The sequence below is a fragment of the Emydura macquarii genome, unplaced genomic scaffold, assembly GCF_026122565.2.
Source record: "Emydura macquarii macquarii isolate MOO-44397 ecotype Brisbane River unplaced genomic scaffold, CSIRO-AGI_Emac_v2 contig_2897, whole genome shotgun sequence".
NCBI lineage: Eukaryota > Metazoa > Chordata > Testudines > Chelidae > Emydura > Emydura macquarii.
The window spans coordinates 28,806,583-28,816,710 of NW_027133034.1; the positions used below are offsets into that span (position 1 = coordinate 28,806,583).

Below are 10,128 nucleotides of genomic sequence, written 5' to 3' on the forward strand. Positions count from 1 at the left end.
CAGCACTGGAATATGGCCAGGTCACCAGTTTGGACCTCCACTACTCTTGCAAATAGTGCAACTGGATCTTTATTGACTGCAAGTGACTGCTTCTTTTGCTTCTTGTATTTTTTATTCTGAAATCAATAATCTGCGAAATTATCTAGGATTTTAGACTGAGCTGGTTGGCAAACCTAAGATCATCTTTGGGAGCCTCATTTCCCTGGTATACTAATCACAGGAGATGATGAGGGTTACGTTGGCATGATGGCTGTGGTTTATCTGCTGTTTTATTTATGAAACTAGAGACTGCCATACCAGTCACATCTCATTTGGATTGCACAGATGGGATGGGGTCACATGGGAGGTCAGGTTCAAACATAGCCTTGTATTTCTGTAAATGGAAGAAGAAGCTGATAAAATCAGGTCATCTCGCTTGTGCTTGGGCAGGGTGGGAGGGCATCTGGAACACATAGGAGCTCAGTACATCATCAACCTTCAGAAGATCCACTTGGCCTCGATGCCGGTTTGTTACAGGTGGCCAAGGCCTGGGGTTGCCAACATTGTATTTAAAATATAAGGGAATGTTTTCTTAGCAGCCCTGCCCCCCTCCCATTATTAAGCAGTACTTACCTAGTAATAAGAAGTACTCACTTACATTTGCCAGAGATATTTTTGCAGCACTCAGGAACTTTCTAATCTTGTTGTACAGAGATGAAAAGATAAGGGACATCCTTTGTAATAGGGGACTGTTGGGTAACCAGTCTAGAAATGCTTGGGGAATTTTGTGTTGTGACCTGTAGCTGGGGATCTATATCTCTCATCATTACATTTCTCAAGAGCACTCATGAATTTTAATCTTGACTCCTTCTGTTATTGTGCCCACACATTACATTCCTATAAAGGATGTTTTTAAGGTGTGTAGTCCCTTTGAGTTCAAGAGCCAAATTCATGCTTAAGTCTTTGCAGAATCAGAGTCCAAGTTATTTTTTTACCTTTTTGCTTGTTTTCCCTATTTGTAGAATAGGGACAATAATAATTACCTGCCTCATTTAGAGATTTTGTGTGAATTCATTAATTTATGTACCATTTTCTAGATAAGCATTGGTGCTGTAGGGAACACAGGAAAAGAAATGGTTCTAGCCCCACTGAATCTACAGACAATGCAGGCAGATTTCTTTAAATAATGAGAAGGATGTTGTGGGACATTAAAAGATGATTGCAGGTTTGTCTGAAGTGTACACCAGCACCACTTGCATAAATGGGTCACCATTGGTCGGTTTGGAAGAAACACATTAATTTTAGTTTCTATGTTATCTGGTCCCATTGTGTTAGGGAAATACATCTCAGTGACTGAAAGACCAGTTTCACCACCATATTCAGTGTCAGCTAATGTACAATGTTCTAAAAAGGAGTGAAAATCCTTAGAGGCCTGGGAAGAAGATAATCACTTCTGTGTTCCATGTAATCATTCAACATCTATCTCTATATTTATCCATCAATTTATATTTCATTTAAGATTTGGATCAAACTGCTTTCCAGGGCTAACCCTTCATATAAGATCGTGATTTTTTAAAAAAATGGATAGGTAAGTGGTGACTAGTACTTTAAGAATGTGCACACATCTGGAATGAGATATACTATTCATTGAAATGGAATAGTCATGAATTTTGTTGACAGCACTGAAGGCACAAAATCAGGAGTTCATTATAACTAAATCCAAATGTACTTTGGAGATCAGTCATAGAATTGCCACGAAGAGGCTTAGTTGGGGACCCTCCCAGCATTTTCTGATTCTGACACTAGCTCTGTCCCCAGCAGAAAATATTTATGGTGCAATCAGAAGCTTCAAACATAATGAAATGCTACTTATTCTACATTCAAAACAAAACTGAGTTTAAAGAACTGACACAATCAATGCATGGGCATTGCCATTTTGTCCTTTATGCAGATATATTATGTGGCAAGACACATTTCTGCAACTATAAAATGCTTCACACAGATTTGTATAGACTTGATTTCAATCCCAATGTAATGCTAAAATTCAAATATGATTTTCATGTCTGCCCACATGCATGAAAAAAAATATAATCCACTTTGTTTTAACTTGCATATGTGGGGGACAAGCCAGAACCAGTCAAAAATGGCCTGTGCCAATGTTAACTAAACTTGTTTGATTACTCACTCTTAGATATTTGGCAAGTACTTTTTAGTTGCAGGGGGAGAATGAAAGGCTAAGTATCAGTCACAATGGGCAAATGCAATCTGTAATGTCATACACAGCTAATGATACATATTACATGGGTATCTTGCTCTTTCAGAGTTATTACTGCTGGTTGTGTCCTCAAGGCAGTGTGGTAAATTTGTAACAGGCTTGACACAAAGTCTCATCGAAGCTGAAAAGAGAAATTACAGTTCTGAACAATGTGATGTGATGATGAATGTGCTTACAGTCTAGTATCATCTGTCCATATCAATAAAACAGAACGAAGATATATTATTGCTGGCTTTTTCTTACTGGATTGGTCACAGACATAGTTGTAGCTAGGAAAAAAACACTGAAAAAAGATCCACAGGGGTAGGTAGCCGTGTTAGTCTGTATACAGCAAAAACTAAGTGCTACAGGACTCTCCTTGTTTTTACTGAAAAAATAACACATGCAGGCAACAAAATGACAGGGAATGGCCGAGGTGAAAATGATTTAAAAAAAACAACCAACCAACCCTCCATGCAACCATATGATGGACAGGGGAAGAATTTAGACTGGCATTTCCTTGCCCAGGTGAAGGTGAGGAAGCTTGTGGAGACAAAGTGAAAGGTCCCCACTCAATTTGCCAGGCCCTCTTTGTCAATGCCAAAGGCCCGCCAGGCATGTCAAAAAGAAAAATATCGGTGCATGAAACGTAAAAGAACCTGGGACTCATTTCTGGAGCCCAACCATTGTCCGTCTTCTCTGCCTTCGATTCAGCCTGCCCGATTTCTGCAGTTGCTACAACACCGCCCCGCCCATTGATCCGGAGGGACTGCAGCAGCTCTGGGCGGGGGCGCATCCCCTCCAACGCTAGGAGGTGGCCAGGCTGAAAGGGAGAGAGAGCCTGCCAAGCTGGTGTGACTTCAGAACCCGCGGACACGTCGCGGGGGAGGGGATTGGACTGAGCCCCCCCAAACATGTGCAGTGGGGAGGGCAAGTCGAACCCCCTCCGGTGCCCCCTGCCTTCCTGTCTGTCCCCTCCTGGTCTCTAACCTCTGGCCAGATTCAGCCCCAGCCCCCGTCTGTGTCTCAAGCTTTCTGCCTGCAAGCTCCGCTTCCCCTCCTGAGCCAGGCCCTGCGGCTGCACGGTCTGTCCTCCAACCCGCGCCCCAGCCACCCTCCTCGCGCAACGGTGCGCGGCACGAGCTGGGCGCGCGCGCAAGGGCTTTTCAGTCTCCCTTGGCAACCCGGCCTCCAGCTCCCCTTTGCTGCGTCCTCCGCCGTCACAATGGGCTGGGAGCCAACCGGGCTGCGTCCTTAGCAACCGAGCAGCCGGCGGAGGAGGGGGGGAGGCGAGTTGCTCGGGCGACGACTCCAGCCTTCGTTTGCCCCCGCCGTGCTGAGGGACGCTCCTGGCCACACTCAGGTAAGGGGAGCCGGCTGTGAGCCCAGGCGCTTGGTGCCAGAGGTTGTAGGCCTGGGCGGGTGACCTGGGGAACGCCTCTGAAAGGTTCCCATCCGCCACAGACTCCCCCATTGCCGCAGCACCCCCGCTGCGCAGTGCGCACTGCATCTCTCATTCTCTGGCGGCCTTGCATCTCCTTTCCCCGCCTGGCCCTACCGAGAATAGCCTGGCCTATCTGATCAGTGCAGGAACCAGTCTTACTTGCTCTACCTTTTGCATACATTCAGAGCAGGCCATTGTCGGGCTAATCGCTCCATCTAGTGAGAAAGACAAGCGGATTCCTTTTGTGGTTAATTTTCATCTCACGAAGCTGAACTATAACACAGCTTTCAAGGAAAGATATTTGCTAGTTAATCTGGACTGACTCCAGAAAGAAACCCTAAACATCACTGATACTGCTTCTGACAACTTCCCAGTCTTTTCACATTGCCTGTAAAGCTGCATAAATACTACCTGTCATCACTCCGGGCTCTCTTTGACTAACTTACACCCAGCCTCTCTCAAACAATCACGTTACCTGTGATGGTTAGAATAAACTACTCCTCTGTTTCTTCCTTAAACTTCCGATCCTGTAAACATGAATTTGCATCACTTTACACATCTGAGTACTCCTGTTGAAGCCCAAGGGATTGCCTATTCATAATTCATGAGCATGAAGATATGCCCATGCTTAAGTATTTGTGGGGTTGTGGCTGTAACCCCTGATCCTACGAAGACTTACTCACTTGAATAACTTTATGTGCTGCAAATAGTCCACTGACTTCAGTGAGATTACTCAGTTTTTGCAAGATCAGAGCCTTAGGCCCTGATCCAGCAAACCCTTACATACATGCTTACTATCATGAGTAATTCCAGTGATTTCAATGGGACTACTCACAGTAGTAAAGGCAAGCAAATGACTGAGTGTTTGTGTGATCAGGGTTTGTAAATTCAGATTGTAAATTCTGAAGAAGGAGTGACTTCAGCTTGTGTTATGGACAATGTTATCAGCACTTAATAAATAATAAATAATCATAATGGTAAACAAAATGATGTACTGTAGAAAATTTCTATAAATAAGCCAAGATATTTTAATTCTTTTCATTTTAGTATGGGAACATTACTAACTAAAATGAGTTTTTTTAACCTACTCATAATAAGTAACACCTAAAGTCCTGAATCTGCAAACTAGGGTGACCAGATGTACCAATGTTATAGGGACAGTCCCGATATTCAGGGCTTTAACTTGCATAGGCATCTTTTACTCCCCACCCCATGTCCTGATTTTTCAGATTTGCTATCTGATCACCCTACTGCAAACACTTATGCACATGCTTAACTTCACCAAAGCACTGGAATGTGTTATCTAGCGTGGTGGTGGAATCTCCTTCCTTAGAAGTTTATAATGTGCGGCTTGACAAAGCCCTGGCTGGGATGATTTAGTTGGGGTTGGTCCTGCTTTGAGCAGAGGGTTGGACTAAATGGTCTCCTGAGATCCCTTCCAACCCTAATCGTCTATGATATCAGTGGGACTACTCATGGTAATAAAATTAATCAAGTGTTTGCAGGATCGGGGCCCAAAAGATTATTATCAATGAAAGATACTAGAGAAAAAAATATTTTACTCAATTTTTTTGAGTTTGTTTATTATGTATGCTTGATGGCAGTTTAGGTATGTCTACACACACACATATATATATACACACATATATAAATTATATTTATTATTTCTTATTATATTTATTACAAATAAAATTAAGACCTTTGCATGACATCTTAGAAGTTAGAGACAGAAAAGATCTAAATCCATCTAGCTGCTGTCTGTATGAAATTGTAGGCCTTGTCTACATTAAAAAAATAAGTCAACATATGCTATGTCGACTTACAGCCACCGCTATAATTACAGTAGTCGCTGATGTTCTCATTATTCTCCTTGGGTCGGTGGAGTGCGTCCTCACCAGTAGCACTTCCACCGACCTAAGGGACAGTGTGGGGAGCTGAGCCCCACACTTAGAGCCGGGAGCAGCTGCATGGGGACTTCCCTACCCAGTCCCAGCCGGGAGCTGGGAGAAGCCGTTCCCTGCTGTCTTCCAGAAGGGCAGCCATGTCAGTTTCACAGTTCTGCCTGTAATTGAAATGGCTACCTGGGCGGGGAGCAGGTGGAAAAACTCCCAGGACTTCTGGCCCCAGCTCCCAGCTGGGACCGGCAACCAGCAGCCCCAGCTTCTCAGCTGGGAGCGGGAACCAGCCACCCTGGCTTTCTTGTCAATTTCACTGCTCCCCTGGAGCGCTGAAATTGACAAGAATGACAGCCACCAGTGTCTACATTGACTCTGTGTTGCCTTAGCTATGCCTACAAAAGCCCTACACCTCTCATTGAGATGGTTTTATTTTGTAAAAAAAACCATGACAGTTTTGTCGGTGGGGGGTTGATTGCAGTGTGTACACCAGGACTGTTTGTTGACAAAAGCTGACAAAACTCTCTAATGTAGACCAGGCCTTAGTATGTACTGACTTTGCTAGTGCTTTTTATTTACCAGATTGTAAAACTAGGCAAATATCTAGTGTTTCTCAAATGCGACTACCAGGCAGTTTTCTTGCAACCATGACGCCCTCTTTGACCATACCGCCCAATAACGCTGGCATTGCTGAGGCCCTGCTGCCCTGGGCTGCAGCCTAGAGCCGGGGCCCCATGGATGGAGCTGAGAGGGGACGGGAGGCTGAAACCCGGAGCCCTGCCATCCTGGGGGGTTAAAGCATGAAGCCTGCTACTAGAGCCCCAAGGCTGAAGAGGGCAAAGGGAGTTAAGCCCATCCCCAGAGCTCAGCAGCTGAAGCCCGCTGCCAGAAACTTTGGCTGAACCAGGGGAGGGGTGGTGCTGAAGCCCACCTGGGGGGAAGCACGGTGGGGGGGGGGAGGGGAATCCGTGTAGGGCAGGAGGAGGCAGTGGGGGCCAGAGGTGATAAGTGGGGGATAGGGGAAGGCAGCAGGGGCTAAGGCCAGAGGCGAGGGTCAGGGGCTAGGGAAGGCAACAGGGGCCAGGGGCACCAAAATACAATGTACATTATTTTCATTATTAAGGCTGCAATGGACATGTATATGTGCACATTTATTTGTTTTTCCTAAAATTAAGTATTTTAGGAAAATTTATCAGAGCGGCCACCAGCAAGAGTTAGTGGCTGCATTCTGAGACCACCAAAAATTTGTGAGAACCCATGCTCTAGATACACACTGTAGGGAGGAATCCTGAACTGGCTGCAAGATTAATTAGATGGATTTAGATCTTTTCTGTCTCTAACTTCTAAGATGTCATGCAAAGGTTGTCTTAATTTTACTTGTAAATGTTATTTACTGTATGTATTTCAGCAAGAATTTGTCTAGGTAACAAAGGACATATTCTCATTTTACTGCACAGGGATTTACCATGCATAAATCTCATTTGTTTTAGCGGGGGATCAGCATATAAACTCACCTTGCTTCCTCCATCAAGCTGATGATATACCCTTAAGAGTGTGACACACGCCAGCTGAAGCAAAGAAAAAACTGAGACTCCTTCCTTGACTTGTCTATATTGTGCATAGTACATTATAAATTAGATCATTCAGTATAGCAATATGCCTGCATAATGCAGACGTGAAAGGGACAGGACAAGGATGGGGTATCAGAATGAATTTCCTGAATCTTTTTTCTATTGGTCTTTACAGTACTAGTTTTGTAGGGTTAATTTGTTGGGTTTAAAAAAATATATATCTATAGACATTTTCTGAAAATTGCAAATATAGCTAGATATGTATTCACAAAATAGTCTGAGTTTTTCCATGTATTCAGTTATATAGCCAGATAGAACACAAAGAGCCATTGTGCAGGCCCAGTGGTGGTGGTGGGGGGTCTATTTCCCATCTCACACCAGTTTAACAATGAAGACAGTCCCAATTTACATCAGCTGACAGACAGGAGAATCAGAACCATTATGTTATATCATGTAAATAGAGTATACTGTAAATTTAGGCCATTTAAAATGTTATTGATATGCTGATAAGAAAAGTAGGGTAGAAGGTATTTTGGCAGGAATGTTCAGACAGATCCCAGGGGTGGCTTGTGGTTGAAACAAGACTACAGTCATGCTTTTTACAACAGTAAAATAAATGGTATAGTGATAAGAGTCACAGAAACGGATTTAAAACTGTGTTTGCCGTGGGATCTTTCTGTAAGAAAAAATGAGTTAAATTTGGAATTAACGTAGGTGAAATAGTGATGCAACATCATGACCATCAGAAAATTGGAATAAATTCAGGGTAATCTGCTTTTTCCTTAGGTAGTAGTACTCATTCTCATTTGTTTATATCTGCAGCTGGATGAGATGGATGGTACACTACAGTTTTTGAAGAGTTCTGGCCCCTGAATATAGTTATATCAAGTTTGTCAACAACCATGTTTGCCACAAAAGTTGTTCCTGAATTAGGTATGCAATGATATGATAGTGCACCATTAACCATTCCATGTATTTACTTAGTTCAGTTTTTGTATTTTAATATATTTTGTAGTGTAAAATAAGAAAGATAAAATGTTCTTGACTGAAAGTGCTTGATTGTGGAGCTAGCTACTGGAAGAGATGAAGCTGAGCCAAAACTGATGTGGAATCAGATGGAGAATATGGGAAATATTATAATGCCTTTATATAAATCAAAGATAAGCCATCCCCTGGATTATTATATTCATTTTTGGTTGCCCCACTTCAAGTATTCAGATATGGGTATATCATGGGGCTTGTATATCTTGTGATTGGGTTTAACTTCCCACCCTGCATTTCAGGGCAGTTTGGTCTAATGGCCAGAGTGAATAGAGAAACCCTTTTTGTCAGGGTAGCATGGCCTAGTGGTACACTGCGGGAGTGAGCAACCACCTGGGATGAGTGGTGCTCAGGCTCAGGCCCTCCCTGCTCCTTCAAGCCCTAAACCAGGGCCCTGGTTGCAGCAGGGCTGCTTGCTGCCAAGTCAGCAGGGATTCCCCCAAAACAGGCTGAATGGCTCCTCAGTTCACTTCCTGTGGTACAATTAAAGTCCCCTGGGCTGCTTCCTACCCCTTTCCCCAGGGTCTCTGCAGTCATCAGTGGTAGCTACTCCCAGCAACTCAGCCCCCTTTGGGTGGTAAGGCAGCTGCCTGGTTGCGGTGCTTCCAACCTGTGCAGTCTGGGTCTCTGGCATATCCCAAGCAGGAGCCTGCAGGGTGCATCCTCCCTCCTCAGCAGTCCACTCCACTCCTACTGAGCTGGGTTGCACCCTTTTGTACTGGGGCTGCAGGTGGAGCATGCCCAGTAGAGCTGAGGGGGTGTGGCCTCCTTGACCCACAGAGTGGGATTAACCCCAGCTGGACCAGTGCGGGGCTTGTACACCCAATCACAGAGCAAAAAGAATTATTACGGTCATGGAAATGCTCATATGAATAGTCCTATATGAAGAGAGACTGAAAATATTCATACTATTCTCCTTAAAAGAAGATGAATGAAAGGGGACACAAAAAGGTATATATAACAGTGAATGGTATGGAGCAGATAGAACAGGAACTTTTAGTCACCTTCTTTCAAAATACAAATATAAGAGGATATTCAGTGAAACTGAAAGGTGGCAAATCATACAACTGAGACCAAGAGCTTAGCAGGATTTTAAAAAAAGAATTGGTTGTTTATGGGAATAACAAGTATACCTAGTGTTATAATAGTAAATATTTGAAAGAACACAACAACATAACCAAACAAACCTAAAAACAACCATTTTGGAAGGGATATAAATCCTCATGCTTCAGAGCATCAGCCAACATTTAACTATTGGGGGTTAGTAGAAAATGTTTCCTGAAGGCAGGTTATCCAATAATTGCCTATTATAGGTTTTCTTACATCTTCCTCTGAAGCAACTGATACAAGCCACTGTTGGTGATAAAATACTGGACTAGATGGACTACTGGTCTGATACAGCATGGCAATTCCTATGTTGCTGATTACTTCTGAGTATGCTGCAATGCCTCACTATTACTCAAACTTTTCCACCAAAACTGCAAATCTACTACTAACCCATTCCCGAAAAACAAAATAAAATAAAAAGCAGAGTTTCTTAGAACCTGGGAGAGTTAAAGAACTTAATCTTCTGTGGAATCAACTATTGATAATTTCTGATTGGATGAGTTCTAATTTACCATTTTTGGTACTTTGTGCTCTAGTGATAGGTGGTATAGAAAAACTTAAGGTAGACACCATTCAATTATCCATCTTACCTTTGATATATCCTGGATAGTTATACTGGGCCTGGTTTTCTCCTTGGAATTTAAGAGATGGACCTCTACTTGCCTGCTGTCCAGGATCTTCAGAGGAGGGTCCAAGCCCCCATCAAAAAACCAAGGTCTTCAGCAGAGGGCTTCTGGAAGCAGCATATTCACAGGGAGCTTTCTAGTGGCAGAATCTTCATGGGAAGTCTCTAGTAGATCTCACTTTCCAGCAGAAAGATCTTGTTCGGGAACTGTT

The 10,128-nt window shown here is 43.5% G+C and overlaps 1 long non-coding RNA gene across 1 annotated transcript; it reads left to right on the forward strand.

Annotated features, from left to right (window-relative positions):
* Window positions 1-3,441: 3,441 nt before the first annotated feature.
* LOC137166994 (uncharacterized) lies at window positions 3,442-8,183 on the forward strand. The gene is made up of 2 exons (XR_010923914.1): window positions 3,442-3,596; window positions 7,966-8,183. It is a non-coding gene; the product is annotated as an uncharacterized lncRNA (long non-coding RNA).
* Window positions 8,184-10,128: the final 1,945 nt, after the last annotated feature.